The sequence below is a fragment of the Mirounga angustirostris genome, unplaced genomic scaffold (assembly GCF_029215605.1).
Source record: "Mirounga angustirostris isolate CCGP_5_RB_7025 unplaced genomic scaffold, mMirAng1.0.hap1 SCAF_15, whole genome shotgun sequence".
NCBI classification, from domain to species: Eukaryota; Metazoa; Chordata; class Mammalia; order Carnivora; family Phocidae; genus Mirounga; species Mirounga angustirostris.
Window position 1 is genome coordinate 68618579 of NW_026991723.1, and position 22642 is coordinate 68641220.

The window sequence follows — 22642 nt, forward strand, 5'->3', positions numbered from 1 at the left end:
GGTGGATGGGTTAGCCTGGTGATGGGTATTAAAGAGGGCACGTTCTGCATGGGTGTTACGCACAAACAATGAATCATGGAACACTACATCAAAAACTAATGATGTAATGTATGGTGATTAACATAACAATAAAAAATTAAACAGTTACTGTACCACTATTTTATTAACAATATTAATTAGCTCTTTGAAACTCATTTATAAATTACAAGATACATAAAAGGAGGTTCTACCATTTAGCTTTAAAATGTTTTTAAATACTTAAACAGATAACTGACAATTCAGTTCAAACAAAGCAGTCAACTCCATAGCAGTATATGTGTGTGTGTGTATGTATATACATATATGTATATATGGTTTATATATAATTATATAACATATAGATTATATATGTTCCACGTTTTCTAAATTTTTAATGAGAAGTCAACTTACTATTGACACATTGGTATATTTCAAGGTAATTTGCATGTGTGTGCATGTTATAAAAAATAACCAGTGATCCTAATTTTGTATCTGGGTCTTTTATCTAGCAGGAGGCCATTTTTCTATTTAATTACAAAATCTTCCTAACAATTTTAAGCTGCCTAATGCATCATAGTGGGAATATATTCTTATTTATTTACCATTCCTCTTCTCTTAATCACAAGTTATTTTCAATTACTTACTTTACCTACCATTTTTTTGTATAAGTTTTTTCTCCATTTCTGATTGGTCCCTTAGGATAGATTCTGAGGGGACAAAAAGTGTGACCATTTTAAGACTTTAAATATATATTGTTAATTGTGCTAAAATGACTTGTGCCAATTTTTAATTCCTAGTAGGAATATATAATGGCAGGGCTTAATTTGGGGGTATAGTAGTCACCGCCATATTATTATTATTATTTTACTTTTTAAATTGTAAAAGTGATTCATGTTTGTATACACAAAAATAGCTCAAACGTTTTCCTTTCCACTTCTCTCACCTCTTACCATTTACAATTTGGCATGTATACTATCAGACTGCACTTTAATCCAAAAGTTTTTTGTTACTTTAATTTTAATAATATATTTACTTTGATATGTATTGAAAATGTATATATAAAATAGCCATCAGACCTGTGATATCATGGGTATTATTTTGATAAAGCTAAATTATTTTAAAGTTGATTTAAAAATAATATATATTAAGTAAATAACATGGCAATATGTAAAAAAAAAAAATCTTGAAAGTGATCTGAGAACAGTGACTTCAGGAAAATGCCACAGAAGCATAGCTTCTAGAGTTGACTGCCTCTGACCAGCTCTGTGGTCCTGACTAAGTCATGTCCCCTCTCTGAGCTTTAGTTTCAGGCAAATAGCAGGAATCTGGAAATACTGGTCTTTCTGCTAGACCCCAGTGGAGTTATAAACTGGAATTTTTTTGGTTTTTTGTATAGTTTTCAGTAAGGAGGATTTTTCCTTTTTTATATGATATACTGTAAATGGGCAATCTTTCAGTTGAGTCTTTTTCTTCTGAATTTTGGTTAATCTAATCATAGCTGAGCTAAGGTTGCTCTCTTTCCTAAAAAGATCTCTATTAAGAAATTCATGTAAAAATATGAGTTAGGCTATTGGCTTTAAAATGAAGTCCCAAAATTTACCTTAACAAAAATTACTTCTCAATAACTCCATAATAGCAGAAATGTTCAAGTTAATCATGGTCTCCAAATTGGCTAAATTCCTGTATTGCTTTTGAGAAAGTAAAAAAAAACAAAAACAAAAAACAAAACAAAGTTCTATAACCAAGTAATGTGATTTCAAAGCTAGTGGTTCAACAAGTAGATCATGCACTGAGACTCTAACCTATTGTCTCCTATTCATCTTTGCATCCCTAATATTCAGCTTTGAGTGTGGCACTTTGTAGCTGCTAAACAGATATTCAACGATTGAATGATATTACATATGAATGTTCCATATTACGGTAACTAGTTTGATAGAACTGTAAGTTTAACTTGTACTTATGGGAAAAAGACATTTTTTCCTTTTTGGAATTTTAGAACATTGCTATTGAAACATCCTCTCTGGTATCCAAAGGTATATATACAAATATTCATACAGAGTAAGATTAATATAAGTTATTGCAATTTCTCTTCCTTTGAGAGCTGTTCAGAATCATGAATTATCCACCTTTGTCTCCTTTTCATCACTCCTCCCTAGGCATGGACACTAGTCAACTAGTTATACATATTTGGATATGGGTTTATGAGAATATATTGATTTTTCTGTAAGGGCTCAGAAAGAAGGTGTTAGTGACTTAACTTTTTGGATATTTGGTGGATCCATAATTACTGAATTTGAAGTTTAAAAAAAAACTTTTTAAAGACGAAGTAATTTCCAACGACAGTAAAAGATCTCAAGGATTTAGAATAACCCTTTGAAAATCAGAAATTCAAATAGTAAAAGACTATATTGAACTGCACAGAAAAGGAGTTTTACATAGGCAGGAAAATACCAAGTTCAAGAGGCCTATCACAATATGGTCAACTGTTTAAAGATGGAATAATTGAGACTTCTGAAAAAGCTATACTCAATTCATTTGCTCTTTGTTTTGCTAAAATCCTCAGCATGAACAGTTTTCCAGCTGGAATTTAGAAAGTGGGGTTATAAACTGGAATTTTTTGAGTTTTTTTTGTATAGTTTTCAGTAAGGACTTTTCCTTTTTTATATGATATAATGTAAATATCATAACAATGACAGAATAAGAACAGGAGTGAATAACTCTTGTTTCAGTTGAAATTCTGTCTTTTTAATGTAGCCTCTGGACCAACTCTTCTTTCCATGATTCCTTCCTGCAGGTAACAGAAGGCTCTTTTCTTCCCATAAACAATTTTGTTTGAGAGATCTGAGTGCCTTCCTTTCCTAAACCTTTAAAACCCAAAATGATTTATAGGCTACCCCTGTCCTGCTGGAGGTGGGCACGTAAGTGGATCACATTTGCATGGGTCACTCTGATTATAGGACTCCACTGTTTCTTGAACTAAAATTCCAAGATTTATTATTCTGTTAATGCTCATAAAGTCACTCTTTTGATGAGCCATAATTTCCCTTTATGAAGAGACTGCATGCCAGTCACCCATGATAAGGGAGAAGAAAGTCCAGACTTCCAACATGTTCATATTTCCTTATGAACATTAATAAAGTCTTGAAATCCCATATGACCCCGGGGCATAATGGCATGGGACACAGCAACAAAAGGCAAATTTCATGCAGTCAACATGTCCCCATGAGACTTCCCTCACATTGTTGGCTGTGTACAAAACCTAAGCTTTTCCATCTTTAATGCAAAAAATTTAGAAATTAACCTTCCTGGGGAGAAGATACCCCACCAACTAGGCTTGTGTTATCCTTGTGAATATTCTTAAGGAATGACATAGCAGGAGGTGCGAACTTTCTCCTGTTATCTTAATTGTCCGCTAATGGCAATGCATAATTACAGTTACTTAAGTGCCAACTTTATCAAGGTTTTCACTAAAACCTTCAGCCACAGGGCTTTCCTTGACTGACCCAGCTTTTATTTATCCGGTTGCTTTACTATCATTTGAAAGAAAACTGCCCCCAATAAAAACAATCAAACAAAAAGCCTAATCCCCAACCATGTTAAATTTCTTTGTTATTTTAGTTGGAGAGTTACGGCACTTGTGACTCCAAAAAAAGTCGAAAAAATTGTGAATGGCATCATTATTTGAAAATTTATCCTTCCTCCATTCAAAAAGCAGGGCTTTGCGGGAGTTTTGGAATAGTTCGCTTCACGGCTTGGGGAAGTCAATTCGCTGCTCAACCAGAAGATGGTCTTCTAAAGACTGTCCTGTATTTGGAATGGAAACTTAAGCCATTTTACCATTCCCCCAAAGCACCCACATGAGAAGCCCGAAAGCCACCCATCGGTCTCTGGATCTCCTCGCTCCCTTTGTCCCTTCTAGACGTGGAGGCTTGGAGAGGAGGTTTAGTTTCCAAGGATTGGAGCGTTTGAAGGGCGGGGCCACCTCCAAGTCCATCTCTCCTTTTTGTCCTCTTCTCCTGGGACGGGAGGGAGGAGCCAGGTCCCCCCGCGGCCGGTTCGGGAGCTCTCTGTTTCGGTCGCTGGAGGTGAGTCTGAAAGGGCGGCAGCCCGTTTAATTGTAGCGCAGGTTAATTTCTCGAGTTCGCCGCAGTCGGTCGGCCAGCCGCTTCCCGGGTCTTTGCCAAGTGGGTTTATGAGGTCTGAGGCGTGTTGGGGCGCGCTCGCATTCTCGCAAAAGGCTCCTCCCCAGGGCTCATTCCCCGACTGCGGGCAGCCCTTTGGTGCCCCAGGAGCCTTGGGTTTCCTCTGACCTCGGCGCTTCCTCCTCCCTCCCCACCGCCTGGTTCCGTGCGACCCTGCCCCCGGGGAAGGGCGGCCCCCATCTTAGGACTTCCGACCCAAGCCAACCCAGAAGGTACCTTCACGTCGAGGAAGATTTTTATCACAGCCTCCAAAACCCAGCGGTAATAGGGGCTTTCAACCTGAAATACGGTTGTTATTTTCCCGGTGCAGGGCTTGACAGAGAAAGTCAGCTTTTTATTAAAGACAAAGAGGTAAATTATCAGCTGGGGCACTGAAGGGACGGCGGAGACCTGGCGCGCTTCCTCTCGTTGCCACGAGGAATTTTGTGGGGGAGCGGCAGCCGGCGCTCAGACACCCCTGGGGTCCCGGGGGAGGAGCTCGGGGCAGGAGGACTTCCCCCGGTCCCTCCGGGCACCTGGAAGGGGGAGTTCTCCCAGTTCTGCACAAAGCCAGGGGCATTTCACTTGTGAGCAAGCCTTACCGTCCTCCTCTCTCCTTTCTTCTTTCTCTTCTCTTTCTTTGACTCCCGTCTCCCTTTCGCCTCTGTGCTTTCTCCTCCTTGTTCTCCTCTCCCTACTTTTTCTCTTCCCTCTCCTCGCCCTCCCCCCCCTTCCCCACCGCACGCGTAGAGTGTCATTTATTTATTTATTTATCACCCCCGCCATCAACACCCTTTTAGGGCTCCCAAGCTTTTCAATGTGAGTGGGAGGAGAAAAGGGCAGGAAGTGTTGACTGCAAGGGGGTGAAATCGTGCCTCTCGGTGATAGATTCTGCCCCGGAATAAACGATTGGGAAAAATCTTGGAAAATGAGGATTCGGATCTGTTTATGAAAGCCCGCTATCCGATGGGAACCAACTCCGCGCGCGTCTCCTCCTCCCCTTTATTGTATGGGTTTATGGGTATATCTTCCCGGACTGTTGTTTGGGGGGGGGGGGAGTATTAAAGAGGACGATCTGATCTGGATCTTCTACACCGCGCCTTCTCCACCGGATGCGCGCCCCCCAATGCAAAGGAATCCAGCAACATCCCCCAATTCAGACGCGGACAAAAGAAACTTTAATTAAGGTCTTTGCCCCGCGCGCTGTGTTTCTCTCTCCCGATGCTGGTGATGTCCAACTCGAGGATGCGAGAAATAGAAATGATACAACCAGCCCGTGCCCTTGAACTCCAATTGCTCCTGACTTGCTGTATTGATTTTTCTTTTTTATAGTGTAGGCATTCCCCCCCCCCCATCAAATTAAAGCCTTAGGAGACATTCGACCTGGTGAGGGGTGAGGGGGGAACCCATTCCTTTGCAAAAGAGATAGTTCAGAACCATTTGGGGGGAAATTACACTAAATAAAAATTCAAGGTGTGAAAGCCTCATCTTGGTTCTCTTGTCTTCAACACCATGACACCTTATCATTAGAAGCGCTGATTGTTACTTTCCGAGACTTTAGATGATCAGCCAGAAAGTGCAAACAACGCGGGGCTGGAGGTGTAAAGTTATTTAAGTAGGCTTTTTTTTTTTCCCCCCTTTTGGTGCTCCGTCAAAACATTTCACAAGTTAGGAAAATAAAGTGGTTGTTCCGAAGCTCGGAATGATGGGTTCCTTCCCTCCCCCCAACCCCCGTTTCCATATCAGAAAAGAAATAAAATTCACAATGAGCCTTTATTTCGGGGGAGAAGACTTCAAAATACGTGCCAGTAATGGACAATTTGAGCTTTTCACTGGAGATACTCACACCGCAAGCTGGAAAGGGATTAAAAAGCCCCACGTGGTTGATCTGGGTTTAGACTTGCAACCTCTAGTTCCCCATGTATGTTCTTTGCAAAGATTGGCCTCTAGATGGATGCGTGTGAGGGACTCTCTGGGGCCGGGGCTCGGCGCCTCGGGCTGGGCTGATGGTGGGAGAGCTATGAGCCGCGGGGCAGGGTCCTCACTGGGGGCTTCCTCTGCCGGCCGAGGCGGCCGGGCGCCTCCGGGACGCGAGCGCGCACGCCTCAGCCCGGCCGCCGCGCTCCTCGCACCGCCTTCTCCGCAGGTCTTTATTCATCTCATCTCCCTCTTCCCCTTCTCCTCCTCCTTTGCCTCCTTCTCCTCCTCTTCCTCCTCCTCCTCCTCCACCACCACCACCACCACCACCTCCTCCTCCGCCACCGCCACCTCCTCCTCGTGCATCTCACTGGCCTGGCTCTGTGTTGCTCAGAGTGACAAAGACAATGTCCCAGCCTTAACTTTGCAACCACCTTGCCTCCTTCTGGGGTTCAGCCGGGGGGAGGGGGGACAGCAGCCGCAGCCTCAGCATCTCCTCCAGCTTCTCCTTCTGCTCTTCTTCAGCTCTTGGATAATTCTCCCCTTCCCCCCCCCCAGCCCTTTTCTCATTTCTTTCTTTCTTTCTTTTTTCTTCCTGTCTCCTGCACGTTGTTGTTGTTATTAGAAAGGCTTCGCGCACCCCCTGGTGCTCCGGCGTTTTGTGTGGCAGGAGAAGATTGTCTTCCTTCTCTCTTTCTGTCTTGCTTTCTCTCTCCCTCTGGTTGCTCATTATTCAGAGAGAGACACAGAGGGAGGGAGAGAGAGAGCGCGCGAGGGAGAGGGAGGAGAGGAGAGAGAAGAGGAGAGAGAGGGGAGAGAGAGAGTGAGAGGGAGAGGGAGGGAGGGAGAGAGAGGGAGAGGGAGAGAGAGAGACGGATATCTCAGGTCATCTGCAGCTGCAGCGAGTCTGAGGAGCCGAGGAAGGCAGGGAAGATGGCGATCCTCCATTGCTGAGACCCGGCAGAAGCACATGAGACTCCCAAACAACTTCCACAACAATAACCCGAGCAGGAAGAGGAGAAAGAGAAAGAGGATAAGGAGGCGGTGGGGCTGGAGAACCCGAAACACCTCCCGGCGCCGGGACGCTTCTTCTGTAAGTTACTGCAATTAACCACCACCTCGAGGTGGTCCGAGTGCTCCGGGGAGGAGAGCGCGGGGCGGTGGAGGCACAAACGCGCTCATTCATTCGGCCAAGGAGGGTTGGTGGAGCCGGGAGGAGAGGAAGTCCCCTGCATGGACTGGCTGTTGGAAGAGGAGAAGAAGCGAGAGAGAAGAGGAGGAGGAGGAGGAGGAGGAGGGGGAGGAGGGAGAGCAGGAGGGGGAGGAGGAAGAGGAGGAGGAGGAGAAGCGAGGGAGGAAGAGGAGGAGGAGAAGGTGGTGGTGGTGGCAGTGGAGGTGGCTGTGCTTTTCCTGCTGGCTGCTCCTTCTGCTGGGGGGAGCGGAGCGCTGTGGCTTAATTAATTTCGTGTAGTTCTATGGAGAGAAGAGAAAATGAAAGATGAGTGAGAAGAGAGCTGGAGGCTTAGGACGGATGCTCCGAGTGTGGGGACAGGAGTAGGGACAGAGAGGGGGGCGGAGGGCGGGAGGCGAGGGGACCTGAGCCGAGAGCCAGAGGGAGCGAGCGCTCCGAGCCGCCCCGACCTGAGCGGGTTGACCTCTTTCTTTCTCTGTCCCTCTCCTTCCTTTCCCCCTCTCTGTCTGCCTGTCCCCAGCCCGATGGCAAAGCCGTGCGGATTGGCACCCCCCTCTTCCTCAGGTATTTGGCTCTCTCTCTCTCCCCGAAGTTGGGATGCGGGGTCGGGATGTGTCGGGGGGTGGCTGCCGCCGCTGCTGGTGTTGCTGGTGCTGCTGGTGAGGAGAGAGGCGAGGAGCGGGGGGTGCGGGCCGGGTGGGGGGCGCAGGTTCAGGAGCAGCTGAGGAGCTGTCTCCAGGCTGGGGGTTCAGAAGCGTCTGGTGGAGGAGGACAACGGTTTCTGGAGAGGAGAAGCCATTACACACGCTTGGCTCTCTGAGGACGGGAGAAAAGAAGGCAGGGGCCTGGGGGTCGCCTCACTCCTGGTGCAGTTCCCAGGGGTCTGCCCTCCTTCCAGGCACGCGGGGAAGCCGCAGCCGCCCCCCATTGGAGCAGCCCCTCTCTTTCCCTTTCTTTATCTCCCTGTCCTCCATTTGCAAGCTGTCTGCTTTGGTTCCAGTCCAGACTCCAAAACACAAAGCTCCTTCTCACGTTCATTCTCCAGGCTTTTCACCATTCCTGAAGGAACCCTCATTTTCTTTTCATTGTAGCTTCTAACCTACAGAGAGGGAGGGAGGCTGCCTGGAGTTCCTTTTATATTCCTCCTCTACCCAAAGGGGAAAAAAAAAAGTTTTATTTTTCAGCACGCGTCTGGGATGGGAAAAGACCAACCAGTTGGGGCTTTCTCCCAGGGCTCCCGGGGGTTGTGTCTGAGTGTCTGTGTTGGTTGTTTGGTTTGCTTTGGTTTTGTTTCTGGAGGTGGCTTGCAGGTTTTTGGAGGAAGTGACTAGTTTGGTTGAGAGCTGGGAACTGAGTCAGGTAAGCCGTGTCATGTTGTAACTCCACCAGAAAATGGAGGAGAGCGGGTTTCCAGGAGACAAAGCTGAGATGAGAAGTGTTTATAAAATTATGGATGTCTCCATTTTGAAGCTCTGTTGGTGATGCTGGAGGAGGAGGCTTGCCTGCCTACTCCTTCTTTTCCAGGGTGAAATCTTGTGGTGGTTCCTCACCATCTATTCATTATGCAAGGAAATGAGGGACTTGTAAGGGCTGCTCAGATTTTTCTCCCACCAAAGGAGTGCTTTCACAAGTTATTGAGGCATTTGTTTCCATTTTAAAGTAAACTTTGGAAATTTTTTTTCTTCTTTTGAGTGGACCTGAAGGGTTTTGACCTCCTTCAGGAAAGGCAAGGCAAAACCTTAAACGTTTTCCACCGAGGTCCTCACCCAACTTTTAAGCTGCTCCAGGTCTCCTGAAAGTCACCAGGAATTGTTATTTCCTCATTGTGAAGATGGTGGTGGCCCTAAAGCTGAGATTTTGGAGTTCTGGGGCTTGGTTATCATCATGATTTGATGCATGGCAAGACTTTATTGTCTGGTTTGGGCTGATTTCTGCAAAAAGGGAAAACAACAACAACAACAACAACAACAACAAACCCTGCAAGATCTCAGAGGAACTCTAAGACTGACTGACCCCAGTTTCTCCAGAGTCCACATTTCTCTTCAGGTTGTTCCATTTGTGTATAAGGCCTTCTTTTAGTTCCTTTGTTTTCCCTCTTCCCTTTCATTCTGCTCTTTTTCTCTGTGTTCTCAAGTACTGTAAGTCTTCAGAAATATCAGATGTCTTCTTAACAATGTCACTATGGAAACAAATTTTTAAAAGATTATGTCTGTGGAGAAAACCTTATGTCCAGGTATCTTCACCTTTTTAATTGGGAAGAATGTAGTAGTCCTACAGGAAGACATTTTGTAAGGATGATTTGAAGGAAGGACCCAATACTACCCCAGTCCACACACATTGATTGGAGTTCTTCACAGATTAGTTCTAGAGAATGTATGTAATTGATCCAGGTAAAGAACAAAATCCTGAAATGCTTGAGGAATTTATAAAAGCCACCCATGAAGATGTTGCTTTACCATTAGGTAAGGTAGCCATCTTGAGGGTGAGGGAAGATGTTGGAAGAATTTTAGGTGGACTATTGATAAGATAGGTGAGGAAGCCTCCACGATGGAATGAAAACTTGGAGGAGATTCAGAACCAATTAATATATTGTAAGGAGGCTGACTGGACCTTGTTTTCAACTAAGGAGAGACATAGAAAGGTACCAGCTTCAACAGAAATAAGGAACACATTGGTGAGCGACTTACACCAGCTTTTTTCTTGCTCTGCTTTCTCATTGTGTGTCAGATTTGTGTGTGTGTGTGTAAAGTTCCTATGTCTACAGTATTAGTGTGCATATTGAAGTGGTTTTAGATTCCAGATGTAATTATATTCTGTTGAGTAGTTTGTAGCATTGTCATTCAGTAAATGCCCAATGCTGTATATGACAACATCACATTTTTCAAACCAAACTGTTGTGTCATTAATTGAGGGTTATTGTTCTTCTGAGGAGTGTGAAAGGAAAGGAGAAATACATGGCTCTTTAGCTGGTAATTGTCCATGGTCAATGAAGTAAAACCCTGTTTTTGCAGACGAAGATGTATGGTTTTCAAGATTTTCAGTTGATGTGTGTGCTCATTTAAAAATACTTCTCTTCAGGTCTCTGCTTCTTTATTAAAAACCTGGGCTTCCCCAGGAGCACTTGAAAAATCTTACTTCTTTTATAATTCAGTTTTGAATGTTATCTTTTGATACCATTACTTTTGCTCTTAAGTGGAATGTTGTCAGTGTTAATACTTACAAAATTTGCTAATGCGTGTATGGATGCTACTTGTTCAAACTCAGAAGTTCAAATGCAATGGAATAAAAAGTTATTTGGGAAAGTAATTACCAGGTAATTTTGCATCTAATTAACCATATTTGTGTATGTAAACAAATACATTATAGGTTGATCTTGAAGCAAACTTCCATATCTTTGTTGTTGTTGATACCAGGACAACCGGTTAATTACTTATTTCAGCAGGGGGAAAAAAAAATCTGACAAACTGGTTGCTGGTCCAGCAGTTTGACTCACCACATTTTTTACTTTGTGACCAAATGTTTTGGTGTCTTTATAGACAGTCTTAGAGTTGAGCTTTCCTGGAGGGAAAAAATTAGGTATCTAAGAGGCATTTTGGAGTTTGAGAATATGTTCTACTGGTTACCTAAGAAACATATTCATCTCTGATGCCCTTCATCAACATGGGAAGCACCTAATATTAAAGATGTGGTTTCTTGCATTTTTCCAAACGTACACATTAGACATGGGACACGTATTTTGGGTAAAGTGCTATGAGAGAAATACAAAGAGTGTCAAATTGAACCTTTTCATTTGATATCAAGGCTCAGAGATTTTTTTGTTGTTGTTTTTGAGACATCAAGTTGATGAGGCTCGTTATGCAAATTTTTTTCCTTAGCTCTAATATATCACATTCTGGAGAAATACATGTGAGCTATGAGGCACATTGCCATAGAAAAGATTCTTGTTGGATCTTTGTATTCCATAATATTTCTCATATTAGATTTATGTCCATCTAATTTATTGACCATATTCCCTGAGGACTTTTTTCCATACTCCTTGGAGTTGGAAACAACTTTTAGATAGAAAGAAAAAAACCATATGTACACACACAAACACACACACCCCACACACACATACACACACGTGTGTGTGTATGTGTGTGTGTGTTCTTTCTTTCTAATGAGTCTTTTGGAAGATAGTAGGAGAAAAGAAATCCAACCCTACTAATGGACTTTAGAGTATTTGTGGTCAGTTTTCCTGAAAGAAAAGAATGGTAAAATTGCCTCAGGAAGAGTTCTGCTTTCTGTATGATGGAGTTTAATAGGGTCTAGTCTGTCTTGAATTCTTTCCTGGTGTTGTGAGTTCTTGGTTAAGGTAACCTTACTCGTCTTCTTTGTGCTATATGCCTTTATCAGAATTAGCACTCACCGCCTCATGGGACAGAGCATTGACAAAGCTGTATTGACTGTTTCAAGTTGCTGTTACACAATGCCACACTCACAAATTAGGAAATATATAAATAATGAACTCAGATTGCAAAGGATCTGACATGAGTATATGATTGGATGATTGGTATGTGGAAATTAAGGAAATTCAAAAGAAGTGGAGGAAAATATTTCTAGGGTCTATCATTACAATCCCACAAACTGAAAAAAAAAAAAAGCCTGTGTGTGTGTGGAGGGGGGGCAAGTATCTTTTGAGGTTCATACAGTTAGGAAGTTGGTGGCTTTGAGAGAAACATTAGCTTGTTGTTGGTGACCTATTAATTGATTATGAGAAAATACAGAGGAGAGTAGATAATGGTAGAAGAAAATTCCTCTTGTGTGATATGCCAAGACATCTGGCAGATGTTATGTTGGGCCCTAAGGAATGGACAGTTTAATTTTAGCCCTAGCAAGGAAATGGGAAGTTCTGAGCTCTTTTAATAGCACAAGCCTTAGTTTGGGGAAGGTTGCTTAAAAAAAATAAGAAAGGAAAAGAAAAGAGGCATTTATTGTAATATTGAAGAACTCCACGGAGCACCAAGATTAAGCTGAAGTTTTGGGGTGAGGGACAGAAATCTTACTTCCTAAGTAGAAATGAATATAAAAATCACTTAAAAGTTGACTAATAGGTACACCATAAATGGTGACTATGAAGAACTTCTAATTGAGAAGCTACTTGTTTTGTGCCTTGGAGAGATCATCTACCTCAGATCTCCCCTTCCCCCGGCATTTTATTGAAGAGGAAACTGGCAAGGAGACAGGCAGTGACTTGCCCAAGGTCAGAAGGTTCAGTTGTAACAAAGCCAGGCCTAGCACTCAGGTCGGCTGACTCCCAACCCAGTGCCCTTTCCACCACCCCACTGCCTCTGGTTGTAGGGGTTTGTGAAACACCAGCTCTCCTCTCCAGAGTCCAAGCTTCTCTGAGAAACTCTGTAATCAAACCCTAGTGGGGCAGGAGTATTGGTTTTTGTTAGTTGAATTTACCATGTTGGGGCTGAGCATGGTTTCATTCATAGAAGTGATACAGTCCGGAGGCCAGTTTTGTTCATGGGCCTTTCAGTCAAGTTGTAGCCAATGGGTTTGAGACTGTGCGTTTCTTTCAGTTGGCCTACTCTCTTCTATAGTTCTGTCACCCAGGGCTTGGGAGTCCTTTTCAAATGCCCTTCTTTGGAGGTTTGTCTGGGTCTCTTGCAACTTACCAAAGTGCCCACGATTGGACTCAGAGGATCTGTTTTGCAACATGGTACAGATTTAAATTGGCTTCTCTCAGAGATGCCATTTTGTAATACTGATGAATGGCCAAGGGAGTGAAATCCAGTCTAAAACAATTACTGGTGATTTTCCAGTATTCCAGACTCATCAGAAAATGTGCCCTCCATATTTCTTCTTGGAGCCTGATTCTCTCTTGCAGACCAATAGCTAGCTATTTACCATTCCCCAATGAAGTCATGAAGTCATCCCTAAAGCAGGTTTTTAACAACACGGGGAACATTTAACCAGAGAGAGCTAGAGAGATAGGACAGTACTTTGGGAAGGGTGCAGTGGGTTCCATGTCGGATTCCTCTTGGACAAGCGAAAGTCATTTTGTATAAAAAGAAGAGTGATGTTTGGAAGTTTCCACATTTTCTAAGCTTCTTCCAAACTAAAGCATAAATTCTTAATCCAGGAGGCAGTCTGGAGAAGGTAGTGCTGGATGTGGACTTCTGGCAGAAACACAGTTAACGCTATAAACAGTTGAACCTCAGTGTGGCACTCCTCCAAATGAGTTGACTGTCGAAAATAAAATGTTCCAGAAGAACTGGGAGAACAGGAAAGAAGTTAAAACAGCATGGTTTGCATGCCAGTACTAAAGGAAGAAAAAAAAAAAGTTGGGGTTGGGGGGTGGGGGCATTGGAGAGAAGATGATCCCAAATTGAACTGTCTCCTGGATTTAGAAGACCTGGGAATAGAAGTTTCCAAGGGAGGGAAAATGGATTTTTATGAATTTAGATTGTATTTGCAGTTTACTAGGAAGCTCTTTTGAATCTCTTGTCCCCTTGAACTTTGTCTCTGGAGAACTGCACGCACTGATAAATAGAAAGTCAATCGGAAGTGCTTTGGACTTACATTTTCTGCTTAGAAATACTATCCTCAAATTTGACTACTTTCTAAGGGCTCCTGCCCTTATCGGTTGAAGCATACGTAAGCTTTTTAGCCTTTGGAAGTGCGGCTTCGACTCCAGGTTGGTTTTTTCAGGCCTTGGAAAGACCAGAGGTAAGGTAGGGAGAGTGAATGGGGTAGGAGAGGGTATGAGTATGGTCACCTGCAAATGCATTGTCTTTTAATCCTGGTTGAGCAGATTACGGGGAGTCTTCAAAGCGTTCTTGCCTGATTCCTAGCTGGAGACATTTTTTCATGAGTTATTCTTGGAGGAAAGGTTTCTTTTTGTGCCAGGTCATGGGTATTTTGATATTGATTTCCTTGCTTTCATGTGTTTGCTTGTTCAGTTGCCTGCATGTTGCTTCTGGATATTAATAAAATACTTCTGCTGTGCCTATCCACATCTTAGCCCCAACTTCATTCAGAGAACACAGTACTGCTCTTGGGGGTGAAGGGAAGGTTGGTAGGCACTTACTTGTTCAAAAAAGAAATCCTTGAAGATGAAGACGGCTTAATTCAGGGAAGGATTTGCCAGGCTTTCAACTAGACTTTTAACAAAGACCACGCAAGGAAAGATGGGGAAAATTCTACCAGGGACCAGTAGATCCTGATTAAAATGTTTTAGGATCGCTTCGTAGGAAATTAAGCATTTGTCCAAGATGAGTAAGCAAAGACTTACCTTTGGATTCAGATTGGTTGGAGCACAAAAGGAGCTGGAGGCCCAGACGAGACAACTGTGTCAGAAGTAATTAAGCCCGGGATTTGTGGAGAGGCTTATCTGCCCCAGAGCCCAGCTGGGGAAGGCCAACCTCGCTCCCTAAGCCCTCATCTGGCCAGTTGAACCAGAACAGGAGCTAAGGCCTTCAAATTTTGGAGTTTCTCTCTTCCCTGTTCAGATTTAGGAAGGTAAAGTTGTCATTATTCAGTTTTGCTCATGTCAGCTGAGTACTCGCTTCTCTCTTGAGCTGGGAAATGCCAGAGGCTTGCGGGGGGGGGGGGGCGGGGGGGCACTGATTTCCTCTGAGGGAACATTCTCCCTTTTGACACTATAAATGTGCCTATAACATTGTACTTATTACTCAGAAAATAATTGTGCGGTGGCACAATATGGGATACTTGAAAGATGTTTGCTGCACAAAGGTTCCCATACTCACCTGCAGATTAAGAAATGGGTTTCTAAACCATCTCATTTCTATTGCTAATGAAAAGCTTTGGAAGGCACCTGTGAATTAGAGCTCCAGCTGCTATCATGGTAGGGGAAGTTAGGCCTTGAAAGGATACACGGATTAGCCCGTCAGAAAAGCAAACAGTAGCATCAGCACAAGTAGGAAATAGACAGGGTTGTTAAGCTAACAGAAAAGTAGGCTAAAGCATTGCCATAATTATGTGGTGGAAATTTGCTGGGAAGGAGAGACGGCTTTGGATGGGAGAAGGGAAAGCAGAAGAGAGGCAGGGGAATGATTGGCAAGTCCCAAGTAAAAGAGGTCTATCCACTGGAAGAGCCTACAGGAAGAAGAAGGGCGTTCCTTTAAAGAAAACAATAAAGCAAGTGGGAAAAGCCCTGGTAATTTGGAACCTATTGCACGTGAGAAATGAAGACCAGTGCTCAGACCCACAGTCTTTGGTCAGTTCTTACTGTAAGAAAAAAAAAAAAAAGAATTGAACTTGGAAGACCGTTTATGTGACTTCAGGGCTACAAATCGGCCTTTCTGATAGAGGACAGATGGACACTTAAAGGAACTGGTTAAGTAGGCCTAGGTGGAGCGTTTCCTGGAAAATGAACGAAGTAGAGAATAGAGCACAGCAGAAAATTCAGAAAATCGCTGCATTATTAATGGGCAGGCAGTGCGATAGTCCTTTCTACACTTACCCATAGAGCTTCTCTATCTACGCTGTGGGGGTTAGAAGGAATGAAGGAAGAACAAAGACACGCTTCTTTCCGAGGGGAAAATAGTGGACTGTGACAGCTACCTGGAGTCCGGTTTGGGATTAAGCCATTTGCTAGAGCCAGGAGTCGCAGGCCAGTCTGTCCATCCGATCCTGGCATTTAAAAATCCAAAATAAGGCCTTTGTGGCCCAGAGTGGTTAGCCGTTCTAATCCCTAATTACGTCATCCCTCTGTGTTGTGACCAATTAGTCAGCAATTGAGTATCAGTCACTCAACCCAGATGGGGCCTGGTCTAGGGGTCCTTCCTGTGGGGTAAAATTTGAACACTGGGCTAACGCCCGAAGATGGCCAGAGATAGATGCCAGCTAGAGATTACGTAAGGATTTCACTAACAAGTACTTATCACCCAGAAACTTTTCCTCTTCAGTGGTTTCTGTTTTATACGGTCTTCTCTGAAGACTGGTAATTGGTACTGAGTGTTGCTAGCTGAGGAGGGATGCTGCGTGGAAGAGACCATTTTGATCTGAACGTCAGAGTTCAGCTGTCAGAACTTCTCCCCCTTCTGCTGTCAACTGAATATCATCCCTTTGGATACCGGGTAAGAATACCATCTATAAGGAGAATAAATATGATGGCTTCATCAAAAAAATGCTGCCAGCTCATCTAGAGTAGGAACATCACACAGACCTTCCACAAAATGCTCTTTCTCCTCCTGGAGAGACTCATAGTTATTACCAATACTAGGTAGCATTTGTTTAACATTTCATCTGAACCAGGGACTGTTCATATGGTAGAGAAAACTGAGGTTTGGGGAGGTAAAGTCATACACCCAAGGTCGTAGAGCTGGAAAATGGGGAGCCGGGATTCACACCCAGGGGTACTACCTTCTGGCCCTCAGCTGGTGGAAACTGGCCTTGGGTAGTACTTAGTATGCTAATAGCTTATAATCCTGATGGTTTATCTCTTCCAATTGCTTACGCCAGTAGTATATCCTGGCGTTCTAGAAGGGAAATTTGAGCATAATGGAAAATTAATTGTAATATATTAGTTGATATGAGAGATATAACTTACTGTAATAGCTTGACAAAGTGTGTTTAACTAAAGAGTACCCTGTTTCTGTTCTTCTGAGTTATAGAGGATGGTGAAAAACAGCAAGAGACCATGTGTGAGGAAATTTAGAGAATCAGTATTTTTAAACTGTACTGTGCGAAGCTCAGAATTGTAGTTATACATGTGGATATTTAAAAAGGAACACCTACCTGTTACAGCAGAAAGATACGCTGTGTGACTTTTTCCTTTTTTTTTTTTTTAAGTAAAGAAGGTGTCTTACTTTTTTCCTTCTTAGGGCTCGTGTTAAAAAGTCTCAGTGTCCCGTATTGGCTCTGGTTTACTGTAAGCACGAGACCTGTTTCCAAAAGCCACACGGACGTATTTGAAAAGTAGTTGCGCTAATGGTCACTTTTGGAAAACAGCACAGATACTCTTCAAAGCATGGGTGCTAGTATCCCCCACGCCTCAAATATTTAGATATTTAGATCATAGAGACGTGATGAATGTTTGGGTTTTATTTGCCTCTCCCTGAAACATGACAGTACAGTAAGGAAGCTGCTGTTCATGATGACCACAAATGCCCTTAATAGAGTAACAAGCTGTACTAAGGGAGATGGAGCAGGTCCAAATATCCCGAAGATCCCCAGGACAGTAGCTTTACTGTAAGACAGGCAGTTGGGATATTAATTGCTGAGTAGACTCTTTAACCTCAAAACAACTAGTCGTGGTTTTTAAAATCTTAACTTTGCTGTGGATCTGTTCAGGTGATCTCCTCTTCCCAAACCAGACTCATACCCAAAATCTTTATAGGAGGATAAGCATGTGTCCTGTTTGTAAAGTGTGCTGAGGAGGCCACACAGCCACCCTTTTTTTTTTTTTAACCTGCCCTGCGTATCATCTACCAAACTTATCACCACCTTTGTTTTCTTAGATAAAGGCCCTTCATGGGGGGAACGACCTCAGAAGTAAATAACTACATAGTGGAAGAGAATAACGCTGAGCTATACCAAAGCATGTGGTTCTCCAGGTGGAATTTCTGATTTAAGAGCCTTAAGTAGCATCTGTTGGGACCCTAATCAGTAGCACCCAGCCTTCTAAGATACTCCCTCAAACCAGCTTGTCTCAGAGACCAGTTCTTAACGTGGTTCCCCAATTTTCCTCTTACTTCCACGAGGAGAAATCTACCCAGGTTACCCTCAGGAGCTTTGCAGAAAGCACAGGTGAATTGAGCCAACATATCTTTGCAGGCGCAGTGACATCCAATTGGGACGAGGACTTTGAATTTGAGAATACACTCCACCTGAGAGGCGGGGTGGCAGAGGGACCCTTGGAGCATGTCCACGGAGGTAACTGTAGAAAGTCTTATGTATTTAGGCCTAGTGGAGGACTCTCCCATTATACTGAACACAAAAGAAAAGAGCCTCTTCAAAGGCATATCCCACTGTAATATGAAAAAGCACATTGTAGAGATCACATAAAATGGCATGCATTCAGGAAAGCGGAATTGTTATCCTTCCTTCCACTTGCATGGAAGTTCTCATCATGCATTCCATCTTCTTCTGTGGTTTTGCCTCTGATTAGTAATTTGCCGGGGGGGAGGGGTGCTGAGAAGTGACGTGATTTTGAAGAACAGATGTCAGCTGTCCCTGACATTCCTCCCGACTCCTTGGTTGACTCAAGTGTTTTGAGTACTTCACCCATTCTTTCTCTGACCAGTGGCTGTAGCTTGTTAATAATGAAGGAACATCACCCATAGGTCCTGAAATTAGCAAGTGTTAAATGTTATGTGATTATTAGGGGAAAAACAAGGTAATCTAGTCAGTGGGCTTAATTAGGTTGTGATTGCCCAATTGCTGCTTCATGATAATTATATTCATAACCCCGTTTCTAGACGTCAACTACAGTTATCAAAATTGACCCCAGCACAGGTAAGCGTTAGCGATCTTAATTGAAACAGCTACTGAACGGTGAATTTCCAGTGTTCCCGGGTTCCTTTTGCCCCTACTTGCCACGTTCCCATCGTCTTTCAGCATTTTTAGCAGAAAGATCGGTGGTAACATTATTTTGTCTGTGACCGTGTACCTATTGCATAGCTAGTGTTGATGTCTACAGAACAATACTGAAGTTTTTAAGGGTCGGATATGAGTAAAAGAAAAAAAGAGTAAAACATTAATAAATCAGCAAATAGGAATCTTGAAGCATAAAGATCCGAAATGGGCTAGATTTTTTTTTTTCTTTTCAGCACGAGAAACCTGTTCAGTAGATTTAATGTGATTCATTTGAACAGAGCCTTTACTTTATAAGGCATAGTCCTAAAGTGTAAAAGAGTCCATCTGTGTTTGAGGTACTGTCTTATCAACGTGGTCATTAAGGTCTGAGGAACAGAGGGAGAACTTTTAACTTTGTATTAACCACACCCTCCTATCCCCCAAATTCATGACATTTGCCACTAGAGTATTCTAGTAGAAAAAGAACATGTCATTGCTGGGGACATTGTTTACTGTTTATCGCCCCCGTGAAGGCAATGATTTCGAGGAAATGCAAACAACAACCTGTATCAGAAGTGGGTATGTCAGTGTGACACCATGAATCATTGGGGCCAGATTGTCACTTGGCAGCTTTCCCTTTCTGATATTCAGTTATATGAAAAAATAAGGCCCTTAAAATTTGCACACCGTGGCTAAACTTCAATGCAGTTGAACTGTCTGAACAATAGGAACTTGGTTACTATATATATAGGTGTGTGTGTGTGTTTATAATATATACATGTATATATATATAAATATGTAAACATTTATGTGTATATTCTCTCTGGGAGAAGGTGCTTATTTTTTGCTGAAACATCAGGAGTGCAGATTTTGCAGAATTTCTGGGTGAACGTGCAGTTCTTTGTGTAGGGGTCTTCATTAAGAAAATGTTGTGTAGTGTGTAGAGCAAACTCCCTGGGACTACATGAGCACAGGATGAAATTTGTCTGTCCCTTCCTAGCTGTGTGACCTTGAATAAGTCACTTAACCTCTCTGTTCCCATGATTTCCTCCCCAATAAAAGGAAGATAATAATATGAGTCTGTAGAACTGACATAAGGACTACAAAATACTATGTGGGTAAGGGTCCTGGTTCATAATGGGCACTTGAAAAATGATAGTTTCTTCCTTCCTCACTGATAGAGAAACTGGGGCAGAGATCTCCCAGGGCTTTGCCAGATATGAATTGTTTTGTCCTTGGTCTTAAACTCCGTTTTTTGAGTCCCACCTGATTCACTTTGTGCCATGCCTGCCTTAACTGATGAATGGTCCTCAATGCTGTTGCTCAGTCACAGGGAGGTTTCCCAGATTGTGAACCTCTGCTCTGTGGTCCCTGTGGTGCTCTGCATCCGTGTGGGGGTGTTCAGTAGGGATCCGTAAACTACCTGAGGATGACGCCGTGGCCTCGGAATAGTGTGTTTTCATGGTGGCAAAGGCTATCCCAACCTTGCAGAGATATATTCCCTAGAATGTTATAGGGGAACAATTTTTAATCAACGTGAACTTCCTTGAGCATTTTGGAAGCAAGATGTTACTACTGTTCCTATCGTTTGGCATCGTTCTGGCAAAAATGATTTTGTCTTTTTGAGAATGCAGAGTTTATTGTGATGAAAATCGTGCTATGGACACCTCTCTTGTAGCTTCACTCATAGGGAGAGCTCTGAGCTAGTTCGACAACCGGCCGGTGGCCTTGCCTAGAATTGCTTTGGTCTTCTCTGTGCAAATGTTTATTTTGATAGTCCATGTGTACTTGGTCTTATTAATGTACTGTAATATCAGATGCTTTGAGATCTCAGGGGGAAGGAAGCTAATTTTAGAGTGCTGTAAGGGTAGATGATATTTCAAAGTGTAGAGTGGTAGGGCCTAACAAGACTTACCTAACCTTGTTTGCTCCAAGTCAGAAGAACATTTATTGGTGGCCTCCGTGGTGACAGCGTGGTGGTTGGTGGTGGCCGGGGCAGAAATGAAGAACGTTTGAGTGGTTCTTTGGTAAAACAGTACAAGGACTTTTCCCCCTTTAAAAGCAAATTACCTATGACGATTTATTATTTATCTTCTTTTAAAATTTTTACATTTCAAGAACTTCCAGAGAGACAAGGGTGTCAATGGACTATTTTTTTTAATTATAAAAATTTATAGTTGCCGCTTTAAAATTGTGTCCAGAGATATTTGAGGAGAGAAGACGAGACCATGGATTTATTTACTGGTGTTCAGATCTCTAGAATGATCTCCCAGTGAGAGATTTTGGGTCTCCAAGGGTGGAACCCAAGACTAAAGGGGTGGCGGTGTAGCTGGTTCTAATCATGTGGAATGCCCTCAGTAAAATAAGACATACAGGGAGAAACAGTAGTAACTGAAACTAGGACTTCTTAGGATGCCTGAAGAGCTGGGAGTGGAAAGATTTCTCCAATTTCCTTGAGATTTTGGTCAGGGGTGTATTTGGGAGTGCCGTGTTCACACGGTTTGGGTTCTTCACAAGTTGTAAGATCCTTACTCAGCGGTGGCTACGAAGTAGTAGAATAATGATTGTTTTAACTTGGGTCAAGCTCCTAACCCGCCCCGAGCCTCCAGCTTATCTTTAAAATGGAATTCCGTCTATGGCGAAGGCTAAGGGGCATAATGTATGTAAAGCACCCAGCACCCTGCCAGGTACGCAATAAATGGCCACCTCTGCAGTTCATTTGCAATGATCAATTAGTAGCCATCCAGTGCATCTCGTGAAGATGGTTTGCTCCTTGCCGTTCATCTGCTGCCTGGCTTTGCACGCCTAGTTAGCAGTTGTGGGATGATGTAGAGTTGGAAAGAATGTAGTGTCTTCACTGTCCTACAGTGTGTTTTATGGATGCTCTTGTATTTCAGAAATGGGTGCCCATCCGTCTCTCCGTTCATCAAACATTTATTGAGCACCTTTTGAGTACCCTTGGCACGCCTGCAGCATGCTTGGGTGGTCGAACCCAGGGCGGGTGTGGGATCTCTCAGCTCTCTCAGTCAAGTTGGGTTCTTTGTTTTGGTAATTGAAACGATTATGATGGAGATGGTGTCCTTCGCCACATTTAAATAGGTTGGAGCCAGGGGCTGGTGAACTGTGGCTTTAGCCAGTGGGAAATGGATTGCTGTTGAGATGCCTGCATTTCTGAGTCTTTGTGTGTGTGTGTTTACAATATCATTTGCTAACCGTGTAGTCAGTGCTGCTGGGGTACGTAATCTGGCAGATCATTTAAATATTTACTCCAAAATATCTTGTTCTCTGTTGGTGTGAAGTAGAGTTTCCAGATATTTTTAGGTCATTTTCATCTTAGCAACCCCGTTGGAGAGGAACCAGACACGCTGCTGTAAACTGTCCCCACATTTTGATAGAATTTAATAAAGTAAAGTTTAATGGTTTGGTCCCAAGAGGCCAGCGGACCATCTGGTTAGCAGAAGGTTAGGTCGAGTCCTGCACGGCTGCCGGGAGGGCCCACGGAGCAGCGCGGACGCACTGGTACCGTGTCTAGTTGCTGAATGCGTGAAGCATTGCAATGGTGCTTTCAGGTCTGCCGAGCCAGCCGCTCTGTTAGCACCGCTGTGACGCAGGAGATAATTCAGCTGGGCAAGCGGCAGCATGGGGGTGGGTCTCCAGTACAGGATGTGTAATGTCAACATGAAGGATGGGAGCTGGCGGAAGTAAGGGAAGCACTCATTTCATGCCAGTGCAGGAAGCCTAGAGAGGTGCTTCCCACCCCCTTGCATCTTGTCCTCTTCTGGAGCTTTCACATTATGTGTTAAAT

The 22642-nt window shown here is 43.4% G+C and overlaps 1 protein-coding gene across 22 annotated transcripts in view; it reads left to right on the forward strand.

Annotated features, from left to right (window-relative positions):
* The first annotated feature begins 3976 nt into the window (after positions 1–3976).
* Positions 3977–22642, forward strand: part of ZNF462 (zinc finger protein 462) — a 135688-nt gene continuing 117022 nt past the window's right edge. For 7 of the 22 annotated variants that reach the window (XR_010407656.1, XR_010407657.1, XM_064579313.1 and 4 more), the window contains exon 1: positions 4148–7209. The gene's annotated coding sequence lies outside the window, so the exon portion shown is untranslated. Of the gene's footprint in view, positions 4104–4147; positions 7210–7828; positions 7873–7997; positions 9355–14951; positions 16398–18096; positions 18196–22642 lie in introns of those variants that run through there. The other 15 variants (XM_064579311.1, XM_064579312.1, XM_045882845.3 and 12 more) reach the window with 13 other exon arrangements.